Raw genomic sequence first — 15,000 nt, forward strand, 5'->3', positions numbered from 1 at the left:
TCCCCGACCGCCACCCCCCGACCGCCACAAGGCGACCGCCACCAGCCGACCGCCACAAGGCGACAGCCACCATCCCCAAGCGCCACCCCCGACCGCCACAAGGCGACCGCCACCAGCCGACCGCCACAAGGCGACAGCCACCATCCCCAAGCGCCATCCCCGACCGCCACCCCCCGACCGCCACAAGGCGACCGCCACCAGCCGACCGCCACAAGGCGACAGCCACCATCCCCAAGCGCCACCCCCGACCGCCACCAGCCGACCGCCACCAGCCGACCGCCACCATCCCCAAGCGCCATCCCCGACCGCCACCCCCCGACCGCCACAAGGCGACCGCCACAAGGCGACAGCCACCATCGCCAAGCGCCACCCCCGACCGCCACCAGCCGACCGCCACCAGCCGACCGCCACCAGCCGACCGCCACCATCCCCAAGCGCCATCCCCGACCGCCACCCCCCGACCGCCACAAGGCGACCGCCACCAGCCGACCGCCACCAGCCGACCGCCACAAGGTGACAGCCACCATCCCCAAGCGCCATCCCCGACCGCCACCCCCCGACCGCCACAAGGCGACCGCCACCAGCCGACCGCCACAAGGCGACAGCCACCATCCCCAAGCGCCACCCCCGACCGCCACCAGCCGACCGCCACCAGCCGACCGCCACAAGGCGACAGCCACCATCCCCAAGCGCCACCCCCGACCGCCACCAGCCGACCGCCACCAGCCGACCGCCACCATCCCCAAGCGCCATCCCCGACCGCCACCCCCCGACCGCCACAAGGCGACCGCCACAAGGCGACAGCCACCATCCCCAAGCGCCACCCCCGACCGCCACAAGGCGACCGCCACCAGCCGACCGCCACCAGCCGACCGCCACCATCCCCAAGCGCCATCCCCAAGCGCCACCCCCGACCGCCACCAGCCGACCGCCACCGGCCGTTCGCGGTGTGCGCCGCCGTTCCCCAAGCACCCTCCGGGACGAAGCCGGAGCCAGAGAATAGCAGCGGCCGTGCGTAAAAGCTGCGGCCGGGCCTCGCGGAAGGTCCCCCGGGCAGCGAGCTGCCGAGCCCCGGCCTCCAGCTTCCACCAGGTAATAGGACCGGGCGCGCGCAAAAGCTGGGGCCGGGCCTGGCGGAAGGTCCTCGGGCATCCAGCGAGATCACACGGCCCCCACCGGAGGCGGCTAGCGCCTCCGTAGAGTAGTGCCGGCCCGTGGAAGCGGCCGCCCGTCAGCCTGCGTTGCCGCTGGTCGAAAAATGCACTAAGTGCCAAACCCCATTCATTTACAACGGCGTGTCCGCCAGAGGGCGCACTTCCCCCGGCGGACCAGCCGGCGGGGCTCGTTAGAGAGTGTATCCGCCTGGCGGTGCCTCCTGGCCGGCCTGGATTCCGGACCGCGACCGCTCACTCGCGGGACCCTAATCGGCCCGCGGACCAGCCGGCGGGTCCTCCGTGAAAGCCTATCCGCCTGGCGGTGCCTCCTGGCCGGCCTGGATTCCGGACCGCGACCGCTCACTCGCGGGACCCTAATCGGCCCGCGGACCAGCCGGCGGGTCCTCCGTGAAAGCCTATCCGCCTGGCGGTGCCTCCTGGCCGGCCTGGATTCCGGACCGCCACCGCTCACTCGCGGGACCCTAATCGGCCCGCGGACCAGCCGGCGGGACCTCCGTGAAAGCCTATCCGCCTGGCGGTGCCTCCTGGCCGGCCTGGATTCCGGACCGCCACCGCTCACTCGCGGGACCCTAATCGGCCCGCGGACCAGCCGGCGGGACCTCCGTGAAAGCCTATCCGCCTGGCGGTGCCTCCTGGCCGGCCTGGATTCCGGACCGCCACCGCTCACTCGCGGGACCCTAATCGGCCCGCGGACCAGCCGGCGGGACCTCCGTGAAAGCCTATCCGCCTTGGCCGGTTCCCCGGCCGGCCACGGGTGGCGAGAATCCGGCCTCCTCGCCCGGAGCGCGCTTCGACTTGGGCGAAAAATGCACTAAGTGCCAAACCCCATTCATTTACAACGGCGTGTCCGCCAGAGGGCGCACTTCCTCCGGCCGGCGGGGCTCGTTGGAGAGCGCGTCCGCCTTCGCCGGTTCCCCGGTCGGCCGCGAACGGCGAAAAGCCGGCCTCTTCCCCCGGAGCCCGGTGGGCGAATTTTTTTTTTTTTTTTTTTTTTTTTTTTTTTTCAAAGTGCCAACGGCTCTCGCGCCGCGATGCGTCCGCCTTCGCCGGTTCCCAAGTCGGCCACGAACGGCCAAAAATCGGCCTCTTCCCCGGAGCCCGGTCGGCGAATTTTATTTTATTTTTTTCCAAAGTGCCAACGGCTCTCGCGCCGCGATGCGTCCGCCTTCGCCGGTTCCCCGGTCGGCCACGAACGGCGAAAAATCGGCCCCTTCCCCCGGAGCCCGCATGATTATACGCGATGTTAATATTTATTTAATTATTAAATAAATACATACATATGTTTATTAATAATATACGCGGTGTTGATATGTATTTAATTATTACGTATATTGTGAATAAACTAACGGTGATTTTACACGATTTGACTACATGCGTGACCGTGATATAGTGCCGAGGGCTCCCGCGCCGTCACGCGTCCGCCTCGGCACGTGGGGTACCACGGGTCGCCCGCGGCAGCGAGCGTTCGGCTCGCGGGGGCCCGCGGGGTGTTATTAGGGAGTGCGGCAGCCGTGCCGAGGCTCCGGCCGGCCGCCGGAAGTCCCGCGGGGGAGCGTCGGAGCTCCGCGAGGCCGGCCGGGGAGCCTCTTAGTCATCGCCCGCGCTCGCGGTGGTCCCGGTCGCTTAAAGTGCCGCGGGAGGCGTAGCGATGCGAGTGAGTGTGCGCCAAGTGCGAGAGGCGGTGCATTTACGCGCCGTGTCCGCGAGAGGGAGGCAATTCCCCGTTGCGACCTCCGGGAGATCAGCGGGCCGCCGAAAAGGCTCAGCCGGGGTGCCTGGAGCCTCCTCGGGCGTCGAGTTAGGAGGGGGGCGCGCGGAGAACCGGCTGGATGTCCCCTGGAAGCTCAGCGGGCCGTGGGAAAGGCTTGGCCGGGGTGCCTGGAGCCTCGGCCGGCTTAAAAAGGTGGGAGGGGGGCGCGCGGAGAACCGGCTGGAGGTCCCCTGGAAGCTCAGCGGGCCGTGGGAAAGGCTTGGCCGGGGTGCCTGGAGCCTCGGCCGGCTTAAAAAGTTGGGAGGGGGGCGCGCGGAGAACCGGCTGGAGGTCCCCTGGAAGCTCAGCGGGCCGTTCAAAACGCTTAGCCGAGGTGCCTGGAGCCTCGGCCGGCTTAAAAGTGAGGAGGAAAGCGCGCGGAGAACCGGCCGGAGGTCCCCTGGAAGCTCAGCGGGCCGTGGGAAAAAGCTTAGCCGGGGTGCCGGAAGCCTCGGCCGGCTTAAAACGTGAGGAGGAAAGCACCGGGAGAACCGGCTGGAGGTCTTCTGGAAGCTCAGCGGGCCGTGGAGAAAGCTTAGCCGGGGTGCCGGAAGCCTCGGCCGGCTTAAAATGTGAGGAGGAAACCGGCTGGACGTCTTCTGGAAGATCAGCGGGCCGTGGAAAATGCTAAGCCGAGGTGCTGGTTGTCGAATAAGGCTCCGCCATCTCGTAGAAGGTGCTAATAAAGTTCATATCCGCTCGGCTGGAGGTAATTGGCCAGCGGACCGGCCGGCGGGACCTCCGTGACCGCCTATCCGCCTGGCGGTGCCTCCTGGCCGGCGTGCATTCCGGGCCGCGACCGCTCACTTACGGGACCCTGATTGGCCCGCGGACCGGCCGGCGGGACCTCCGTGACCGCCTATCCGCCTGGCGGTGCCTGCTGGCCGGCGTGCATTCCGGGCCGCGACCGCTCACTTACGGGACCCTGATTGGCCCGCGGACCGGCCGGCGGGACCTCCGTGACAGCCTACCCGCCTGGCGGTGGCTGCTGGCCGGCGCGGATTCCGGGCCGCGACCGCTAACTTACGGGACCCTAATTGGCCCGCGGACCAGCTGGCGGGACCTCCGTGACAGCCTACCCGCCTGGCGGTGCCTCCTGGCCGGCGTGGATTCCGGGCCGCGACCGCTAACTTACGGGACCCTAAACGGCCCGCGGACCAGCTGGCGGGACCTCCGTGACCGCCCATCCGCCTGCCGGTGCCTCCTGGCCGGCGTGGATTCCGGGCCGCGACCGCTAACTTACGGGACCATAAATGGCCCGCGGACCAGCTGGCGGGACCTCCGTGACCGCCTATCCGCCTGGCGGTGCCTCCTGGCCGGCCTGGATTCCGGGCCGCGACCGCTCACCTACGGGACCCTAAATGGCCCGCGGACCAGCCGGCGGGACCTCCGTGACAGCCTATCCGCCTCCCGGTGGCTGCTGGCCGGCGCGGATTCCGGGCCGCGACCGCTAACTTACGGGACCCCAATTGGCCCGCGGACCAGCCGGCGGGACCCCCGTGACCGCCTATCCGCCTTGGCCGGTTCCCCGGCCGGCCACGGATGGCGAGAATCCGGCCTCCTCGCCCGGAGCGCTCGTCGGCTTCGGCGAAAAATGCACTAAGTGCCAAACCCCATTCATTTACAATAGCGTGTCCGCCAGAGGGCGCAGTTCCCCCCGCGGACCGGCCGGCGGGACCTCCGTGACCGCCTATCCGCCTGGCGGTGGCTGCGGGCCGGCGCGAATTCCGGGCCGCGACCGCTAACTTACGGGACCCCGATTGGCCCGCGGACCAGCCGGCGGGACCTCCGTGACCGCCTATCCGCCTGCGCTGGTTCCCCGGCCGGCGCGAATTCCGGGCCGCGACCGCTAACTTACGGGACCCCGATTGGCCCGCGGACCAGCCGGCGGGACCTCCGTGACCGCCTATCCGCCTGCGCTGGTTCCCCGGCCGGCGCGAATTCCGGGCCGCGACCGCTAACTTACGGGACCCCGATTGGCCCGCGGACCAGCCGGCGGGACCTCCGTGACCGCCTATCCGCCTGCGCTGGTTCCCCGGCCGGCGCGAATTCCGGGCCGCGACCGCTAACTTACGGGACCCCGATTGGCCCGCGGACCAGCCGGCGGGACCTCCGTGACCGCCTATCCGCCTGCGCTGGTTCCCCGGCCGGGGCGCGAATTCCGGGCCGCGACCGCTAACTTACGGGACCCCGATTGGCCCGCGGACCAGCCGGCGGGACCTCCGTGACCGCCTATCCGCCTGCGCTGGTTCCCCGGCCGGCGCGAATTCCGGGCCGCGACCGCTAATTTACGGGACCCCAATTGGCCCGCGGACCAGCCGGCGGGACCTCCGTGACCGCCTATCCGCCTTCGCTGGTTCCCCGGTCGGCGTGTATTCCGGGCCGCGGCCGCTCACTTACGGGACCAAAATTGGCCCGCGGACCAGCCGGCGGGACCTCCGTGACCGCCTATCCGCCTGCGCTGGTTCCCCGGCCGGCGTGGATTCCGGACCGCGACCGCTAAATTACGGGACCCAAATTGGCCCGCGGACCAGCCGGCGGGACATCCGTGACCGCCTATCCGCCTTCGCTGGTTCCCCGGTCGGCCACAGATGACGAATATTCGGCCCTCTCGCTCTGGAAGTCCTGCCGACTTAGCCGAAAATTTTCTAAGTGCCATCGGCTCTCGCTCGGAAAGTGTCCGCCTCGTCTGGTTCCCCAGCTCGGCCTCAGAATTCGAAAATTCGGCCTCTCTGAGGTACCAGGGGTGGGCTTTATGTACTTGGTCCCCCCAGTTAGTGTACTCATCACTTTACCCCCCTTCGCAAAATATAGTCGGCACGTATGTGCAGAACTGTTTATTTTCATTTTAAAAATTTTCTAAGTGCCAGCGGAAGCTGTCACACGAACTGTCCGAGCTACCACGGTGCCCATCCCGGGCAGTGACGGCAAAAGGCCGATGTGTGTTTGATGGAAGTCTGAATAATTTCTAAGTGCCAACGGCTCAACCGCCGTAAAGTGTCCGCCTCGGCTGGTTCTCCCGGTCGGCCCGAACGAGCGAAAATTCGGCCTCTTCCCCTGGAGGTCCGGAACATTTTGGCGAATATTTTCAAAGTGCCAACGGCTGTTGCGCCGTAAAGTGTCCGCCTCGGCTGGTTCTCCCGGTCGGCCCGAACGAGCGAAAATTCGGCCTCTTCCCCTGGAGGTCCGGAACATTTTGGCGAATATTTTCAAAGTGCCAACGGCTGTTGCGCCGTAAAGTGTCCGACCCGGCCGGTTTCCTCCGGTCGGGCCCGAACGAGCGAAAATTCGGCCTCTTCCCCTGGAGGTCCGGAACATTTTGGCGAATATTTTCAAAGTGCCAACGGCTGTTGCGCCGTAAAGTGTCCGACCCGGCCGGTTCCTCCGGTCGGCCGAACGAGCGAAAATTCGGCCTCTTCCCCTGGAGGTCCGGAACATTTTGGCGAATATTTTCAAAGTGCCAACGGCTGTTGCGCCGTAACGTGTCCGACCCGGCCGGTTCCTCCGGTCGGCCCGAACGAGCGAAAATTCGGCCTCTTCCCCTGGAGGTCCGGAACATTTTGGCGAATATTTTCAAAGTGCCAACGGCTGTTGCGCCGTAACGTGTCCGACCCGGCTGGTTCCTCCGGTCGGCTTGAACGAGCGAAAATTCGGCCTCTTCCCCTGGAGGTCCGGAACATTTTGGCGAATATTTTCAAAGTGCCAACGGCTGTTGCGCCGTAACGTGTCCGACCCGGCTGGTTCCTCCGGTCGGCTTGAACGAGCGAAAATTCGGCCTCTTCCCCTGGAGGTCGGAACATTTTGGCGAATATTTTCAAAGTGCCAACGGCTGTTGCGCCGTAACGTGTCCGACCCGGCCGGTTCCTCCGGTCGGCCCGAACGAGCGAAAATTCGGCCTCTTCCCCTGGAGGTCCGGAACATTTTGGCGAATATTTTCAAAGTGCCAACGGCTGTTGCGCCGTAACGTGTCCGACCCGGCTGGTTCCTCCGGTCGGCTTGAACGAGCGAAAATTCGGCCTCTTCCCCTGGAGGTCCGGAACATTTTGGCGAATATTTTCAAAGTGCCAACGGCTGTTGCGCCGTAACGTGTCCGACCCGGCTGGTTCCTCCGGTCGGCTTGAACGAGCGAAAATTCGGCCTCTTCCCTGGAGGTCCGGAACATTTTGGCGAATATTTTCAAAGTGCCAACGGCTGTTGCGCCGTAACGTGTCCGACCCGGCCGGTTCCTCCGGTCGGCCCGAACGAGCGAAAATTCGGCCTCTTCCCCTGGAGGTCCGGAACATTTTGGCGAATATTTTCAAAGTGCCAACGGCTGTTGCGCCGTAACGTGTCCGACCCGGCTGGTTCCTCCGGTCGGCCCGAACGAGCGAAAATTCGGCCTCTTCCCCTGGAGGTCCGGACGACTTTGGCGAATATTTTCTAAGTGCGAACGGCTGTTGCGCCGTAACGTGTCCGACCCGGCCGGTTCCTCCGGTCGGCCCGAACGAGCGAAAATTCGGCCTCTTCCCCTGGAGGTCCTGTGAAGTTTAACGAATATTTTCTAAGTGCGAACGGCTGTTGCGCCGTAACGTGTCCGACCCGGCCGGTTCCTCCGGTCGGCCCGAACGAGCGAAAATTCGGCCTCTTCCCCTGGAGGTCCGGACGACTTTGACGAATATTTTCTAAGTGCCAACGGCTGTTCCGCCGTAACGTGTCCGACCCGGCCGGTTCCTCCGGTCGGCCTGAACAAGTGAAAATTCGGCCTCTTCCCCTGGAGGTCCGGAACATTTTGGCGAATATTTTCTAAGTGCCATCGGCTCTTCCGCCGTAAGGTGTCCGACCCGGCCGGTTCCTCCGGTCGGCCTGAACGAGCGAAAATTCGGCCTCTTCCCCTGGAGGTCCTGTCAAGTTTAACGAATATTTTCTAAGTGCCATCGGCTCTTCCGCCGTAATGTGTCCGACTCGGCCGGTTCCTCCGGTCGGCCTGAACGAGCGAAAATTCGGCCTCTTCCCCTGGAGGTCCTGTCAAGTTTAACGAATATTTTCTAAGTGCCATCGGCTCTTCCGCCGTAAGGTGTCCGACTCGGCCGGTTCCTCCGGTCGGCCTGAACGAGCGAAAATTCGGCCTCTTCCCCTGGAGGTCCTGTCAAGTTTAACGAATATTTTCTAAGTGCCATCGGCTCTTCCGCCGTAAGGTGTCCGACTCGGCCGGTTCCTCCGGTCGGCCTGAACGAGCGAAAATTCGGCCTCTTCCCCTGGAGGTCCTGTCAAGTTTAACGAATATTTTCTAAGTGCCATCGGCTCTTCCGCCGTAAGGTGTCCGACTCGGCCGGTTCCTCCGGTCGGCCTGAACAAGTGAAAATTCGGCCTCTTCCCCTGGAGGTCCGGAACATTTTGGCGAATATTTTCTAAGTGCCATCGGCTCTTCCGCCGTAAGGTGTCCGACTCGGCCGGTTCCTCCGGTCGGCCTGAACGAGCGAAAATTCGGCCTCTTCCCCTGGAGGTCCTGTCAAGTTTAACGAATATTTTCTAAGTGCCATCGGCTCTTCCGCCGTAAAGCGTCCGACTCGGCTGGTTCCCGATGTCGGCCAGAACAAGTGGAAATTCGGCCTCTTCCCCTGGAGGTCAGTTGAAGTTTAACGAATATTTTCTAAGTGCCAACGGCTGCTCCGCCGTAAAGCGTCCGACTCGGCTGGTTCCCGATGTCGGCCAGAACAAGTGAAAATTCGGCCTCTTCCCCTGGAGGTCCGTTCAAGATTAACGAATATTTCCTAAGTGCCAACGGCTGCTCCGCCGTAAAGCGTCCGACTCGGCTGGTTCCCGATGTCGGCCAGAACAAGTGAAAATTCGGCCTCTTCCCCTGGAGGTCCGTTCAAGATTAACGAATATTTTCTAAGTGCCAACGGCTCTTGCGCCGAAAAGCGTCCGCCTCGGCTGGTTCCCGCGGTCGGACACAAAATGTGTCAATTCGGCCTCTCTGAGGTACCAGGGGTAGGCTTTATGTACTTGGTCCCCCCAGTTAGTGTACTCATCACTTTACCCCCCTTTCGCAAAATATAGTCGGCACGTATGTGCAGAACTGTTTATTTTCATTTTAAAAATTGTCTAAGTGCCAGCGGAAGCTGTCACACGAACTGTCCGAGCTACCACGGTGCCCATCCCGGGCAGTGACGGCAAAAGGCCGATGTGTGTTTGATGGAAGTCTGAATAATTTCTAAGTGCCAACGGCTCAACCGCCGTAAAGTGTCCGCCTCGGCCGGTTCTCCCGGTCGGCCCGAACGAGCGAAAATTCGGCCTCTTTCCCTGGAGGTCCGGAACATTTTGGCGAATATTTTCTAAGTGCCAACGGGTGCTCCGCCGTAAAGTGTCCGCCTCGGCTGGTTCCCCCGGTCGGCCAGAACAAGTGAAAATTCGGCCTCTTCCCCTGGAGGTCCGGAACATTTTGGCGAATATTTCCTAAGTGCCAACGGCTCAACCGCCGTAAAGTGTCCGCCTCGGCCGGTTCTCCCGGTCGGCCCGAACGAGCGAAAATTCGGCCTCTTTCCCTGGAGGTCCGGAACATTTTGGCGAATATTTTCTAAGTGCCAACGGGTGCTCCGCCGTAAAGTGTCCGCCTCGGCCGGTTCCCCCGGTCGGCCAGAACAAGTGAAAATTCGGCCTCTTCCCCTGGAGGTCCGGAACATTTTGGCGAATATTTCCTAAGTGCCAACGGCTGCTCCGCCGTAAAGTGTCCGCCTCGGCCGGTTCACCCGGTCGGCCAGAACAAGTGAAAAATCGGCCTCTTCCCCTGGAAGTCCGGCCGAGTTAAGGTAAATATTTCCTAAGTGCCAACGGCTGCTCAGCCTTAAAGTGTCCGACTCGGCTGGTTCCCGATGTCGGCCAGAACAAGTGAAAATCCGGCCTCTTCCCCTGGAAGTCCGGCCGAGTTAAGGCAAATATTTCCTAAGTGCCAACGGCTGCTCCGCCGTAAAGTGTCCGACTCGGCTGGTTCCCGATGTCGGCCAGAACAAGTGAAAATCCGGCCTCTTCCCCTGGAAGTCCGGCCAAGTTCGGCGAATATTTCCTAAGTGCTAACGGCTGCTCCGCCGTAAAGAGACCGACTCGGCTGGTTCCCGATGTCGGCCAGAACAAGTGAAAATTCGGCCTCTTCCCCTGGAGGTCAGTTGAAGTTTAACGAATATTTCCTAAGTGCCAACGGCTGCTCCGCCGTAAAGTGTCCGACTCGGCTGGTTCCCGATGTCGGCCAGAACGAGTGAATATTCGGCCTCTTCCCCTGGAGGTCCGGAACATTTTGGCGAATATTTCCTAAGTGCCAACGGCTGTTCCGCCGTAAAGAGTCCGACTCGGCTGGTTCCCGATGTCGGCCAGAACAAGTGAAAAATCGGCCTCTTCCCCTGGAAGTCCGGCCGAGTTAAGGCAAATATTTCCTAAGTGCCAACGGCTGTTCCGCCGTAAAGGGTCCGACTCGGCTGGTTCCCGATGTCGGCCAGAACAAGTGAAAAATCGGCCTCTTCCCCTGGAAGTCCGGCCGAGTTAAGGCAAATATTTCCTAAGTGCCAACGGCTGCTCCGCCGTAAAGCGTCCGACTCGGCTGGTTCCCGATGTCGGCCAGAATAAGTGGAAATTCGGCCTCTTCCCCTGGAGGTCCGTTCAAGATTAACGAATATTTTCTAAGTGCCAACGGCTGCTCCGCCGAAAAGCGTCCGACTCGGCTGGTTCCCGATGTCGGCCAGAACAAGTGAAAATTCGGCCTCTTCCCCTGGAGGTCAGTTGAAGTTTAACGAATATTTTCTAAGTGCCAACGGCTGTTCCGCCGTAAAGAGTCCGACTCGGCTGGTTCCCGATGTCGGCCAGAACAAGTGAAAATTCGGCCTCTTCCCCTGGAGGTCAGTTGAAGTTTAACGAATATTTTCTAAGTGCCAACGGCTGTTCCGCCGTAAAGAGTCCGACTCGGCTGGTTCCCGATGTCGGCCAGAACAAGTGAAAATTCGGCCTCTTCCCCTGGAAGTCCGGCCGAGTTAAGGCAAATATTTCCTAAGTGCCAACGGCTGTTCCGCCGTAAAGAGTCCGACTCGGCTGGTTCCCGATGTCGGCCAGAACAAGTGAAAAATCGGCCTCTTCCCCTGGAAGTCCGGCCGAGTTAAGGCAAATATTTCCCAAGTGCCAACGGCTGTTCCGCCGTAAAGGGTCCGACTCGGCTGGTTCCCGATGTCGGCCAGAACAAGTGAAAAATCGGCCTCTTCCCCTGGAAGTCCGGCCAAGTTCGGCGAATATTTCCTAAGTGCCAACGGCTGTTCCGCCGTAAAGAGTCCGACTCGGCTGGTTCCCGATGTCGGCCAGAACAAGTGAAAATTCGGCCTCTTCCCCTGGAAGTCCGGCCGAGTTAAGGCAAATATTTCCTAAGTGCCAACGGCTGTTCCGCCGTAAAGAGTCCGACTCGGCTGGTTCCCGATGTCGGCCAGAACAAGTGAAAAATCGGCCTCTTCCCCTGGAAGTCCGGCCAAGTTCGGCGAATATTTCCTAAGTGCCAACGGCTGTTCCGCCGTAAAGAGTCCGACTCGGCTGGTTCCCGATGTCGGCCAGAACAAGTGAAAATTCGGCCTCTTCCCCTGGAAGTCCGGCCGAGTTAAGGCAAATATTTCCTAAGTGCCAACGGCTGTTCCGCCGTAAAGAGTCCGACTCGGCTGGTTCCCGATGTCGGCCAGAACAAGTGAAAATCCGGCCTCTTCCCCTGGAAGTCCGGCCGAGTTAAGGCGAATATTTCCTAAGTGCCAACGGCTGCTCAGCCTTAAAGTGTCCGACTCGGCTGGTTCCCGATGTCGGCCAGAACAAGTGAAAATCCGGCCTCTTCCCCTGGAAGTCCGGCCGAGTTAAGGCGAATATTTCCTAAGTGCCAACGGCTGCTCAGCCTTAAAGTGTCCGACTCGGCCGGTTCCCGATGTCGGCCAGAACAAGTGAAAATCCGGCCTCTTCCCCTGGAAGTCCGGCCGAGTTAAGGCAAATATTTCCTAAGTGCCAACGGCTGTTCCGCCGTAAAGGGTCCGACTCGGCTGGTTCCCGATGTCGGCCAGAACAAGTGAAAAATCGGCCTCTTCCCCTGGAAGTCCGGCCGAGTTCGGCGAATATTTCCTAAGTGCCAACGGCTGTTCCGCCGTAAAGAGTCCGACTCGGCTGGTTCCCGATGTCGGCCAGAACAAGTGAAAATCCGGCCTCTTCCCCTGGAAGTCCGGCCGAGTTAAGGCGAATATTTCCTAAGTGCCAACGGCTGCTCCGCCGTAAAGCGTCCGACTCGGCTGGTTCCCGATGTCGGCCAGAATAAGTGGAAATTCGGCCTCTTCCCCTGGAGGTCAGTTGAAGTTTAACGAATATTTTCTAAGTGCCAACGGCTGCTCCGCCTTAAAGCGTCCGACTCGGCTGGTTCCCGATGTCGGCCAGAACAAGTGAAAATTCGGCCTCTTCCCCTGGAGGTCCGTTCAAGTTTGGGGAATATTTTCTAAGTGCCAACGGCTGCTCCGCCTTAAAGCGTCCGACTCGGCTGGTTCCCGATGTCGGCCAGAACAGGTGAAAATTCGGCCTCTTCCCCTGGAGGTCCGTTCAAGTTTGGCGAATATTTTCTAAGTGCCAACGGCTGCTCCGCCTTAAAGTGTCCGACTCGGCTGGTTCCCGATGTCGGGCAGAACAAGTGACAATTCGGCCTCTTCCCCTGGAAGTCCGGCCGAGTTTGGCGAATATTTTCTAAGTGCCAACGGCTGCTCCGCCGTAAAGAGTCCGACTCGGCTGGTTCCCGATGTCGGCCAGAAAAAGTGACAATTCGGCCTCTTCCCCTGGAGGTCCTTTGAAGTTTAGCGAATATTTTCTAAGTGCCAACGGCTCTTGCGCCGAAAAGCGTCCGCCTCGGCTGGTTCCCGCGGTCGGCCGTAATAGGCGAAAATTCGGCCTCTTCCCCTGGAGCGACCTCCAAATTTGGGCGAAATTTTTTCTAAGTGCCTAAAGGTACCAGGGGTTTGGGTACCAGGGGTGCATTACCAACTGGTCTTTTGTCAACCCATGTACTTTTTCTAGAGTACATGGGTTGGTCCCCCCACTTAGTGTACTCATCACTTTACCCCCCTTTCGCAAAATATAGTCAGAACGAGCATGGGGGACGCAATTGTTTTCCATGCAAATCAATTGGGCCTGGTCCGAGCGCTGGTAACGGCCGCCAGCAAGCGTCCCCTGCTCGGATAGCAGAACTGAAGAAGGCACGGCACTTCCAGAGAGAGAGAGAAAATTTTCTAAGTGCCACATTTCTCAAAAATTTTCAAAGTGCCACATCTCTCAAAAAATTTCTAAGTGCCACATCTCTCAAAAAATTTCTAAGTGCCACATCTCTCAAAAACTTTCAAAGTGCCACATCTCTCAAAAACTTTCAAAGTGCCACATCTCTGAAAAACTTTCTAAGTGCCACGTCTCTGAAAAATTTTCTAAGTGCCACAGCACGGCTGTGAAATATTCAAAGTCCTACAGGCATTGGCAGAATGCGCGGACGGCCGTCTGCTCCCGGCGGCCGCCGCGAAGCTACTACCCCCTCCCGGGGACGGCTGTCTGCTCCCGGCAGCCGTCCTTACCCCCCTCCCCCGTTTGCACCGCCTGAAGTTAGACCCGCCTTGGTAGGGCCCCCACCGGCCCCGGCTCGCCGGCGTTGGGTGGACGGTTCCTGCCCACTTGCGGGTCCCGGTCGCTTGGCAACCGACCGGGGAGGACCAGCCGCCTCCTTAAACACAGGCTGGAAGGGAAATCCGGTCAAGCTACGGAGGACCGGCCGCCTCCTTAAACACAGGCCGGAAGGGAAATCCGATCAAGCTACGGAGGACCGGTCGCCTCCCTAAACACAGGCCGGGCAAAAATCTGCGAATGGGCCCGTCAAGGGTAGTGGGTCATCCAAGGTGGGAGGTACCGGCCGCCTCCTTAAACACAGGCCGGGCAAAAATCTGCGAATGGCCCGTCAAGGGTTGTTGGTCATCCAAGGAGGGAGGTACCGGCCGCCTCCTTAAACACAGGCCGGGCAAAAATCTGCGAATGGCCCGTCAAGGGTTGTTGGTCATCCAAGGAGGGAGGTACCGGCCGCCTCCTTAAACACAGGCCGGGCAAAAATCTGCGAATGGCCCGTCAAGGGTTGTTGGTCATCCAAGGAGGGAGGTACCGGCCGCCTCCTTAAACACAGGCCGGGCAAAAATCTGCGAACGGCCCGTCAAGGGTTCTGTCTCATCCAAGAAAGGGGTACCGGCCGCCTCAGAGGCCGGAGCGAAGGGGGCGAAAGGCTGTCGATGGGGAAGGATCGGGGCCACGGCTAATCTAGCGATGCCCGCGTCGGGCGGTCACTCCGACGAATGAGCGGGGCCGAATCCGGCGCGAGGCGGCCTTCAGGCACGTGGTTCGAGACGACCTCACCCGGCTCTAGCCCGGAGGATCGGAGGCAACGGCCGTCTCCTTAAGCTAAGGCCGGACGAAAATCTGCGGATGCGGTCCATCCAAGGCAGACGGAGGTACCGGCCGCCTCGGTAAATAAAGCCCGGGCAAAAATCTGCGAACGGCCCGTCAAGGGTTCTGTCTCATCCAAGAAAGGGGTACCGGCCGCCTCAGAGGCCGGAGCGAAGGGGGCGAAAGGCTGTCGATGGGGAAGGATCGGGGCCACGGCTAATCTAGCGATGCCCGCGTCGGGCGGTCACTCCGACGAATGAGCGGGGCCGAATCCGGCGTAGGCGGCCTTCAGGCACGTGGTTCGAGACGACCTCACCCGGCTCTAGCCCGGAGGATCGGAGGCAACGGCCGTCTCCTTAAGCTAAGGCCGGACGAAAATCTGCGGATGCGGTCCATCCAAGGCAGACGGAGGTACCGGCCGCCTCGGTAAATAAAGCCCGGGCAAAAATCTGCGAACGGCCCGTCAAGGGTTCTCTCTCATCCAAGAAAGGGGTACCGGCCGCCTCAGAGGCCGGAGCGAAGGGGGCGAAAGGCTGTCGATGGGGAAGGATCGGGGCCACGGCTAATCTAGCGATGCCCGCGTCGGGCGGTCACTCCGACGAATGAGCGGGGCCGAATCCGGCGTAGGCGGCCTTC

This window comes from Syngnathus scovelli, unplaced genomic scaffold (assembly GCF_024217435.2).
Source record: "Syngnathus scovelli strain Florida unplaced genomic scaffold, RoL_Ssco_1.2 HiC_scaffold_106, whole genome shotgun sequence".
Classification (NCBI taxonomy): Eukaryota; Metazoa; Chordata; class Actinopteri; order Syngnathiformes; family Syngnathidae; genus Syngnathus; species Syngnathus scovelli.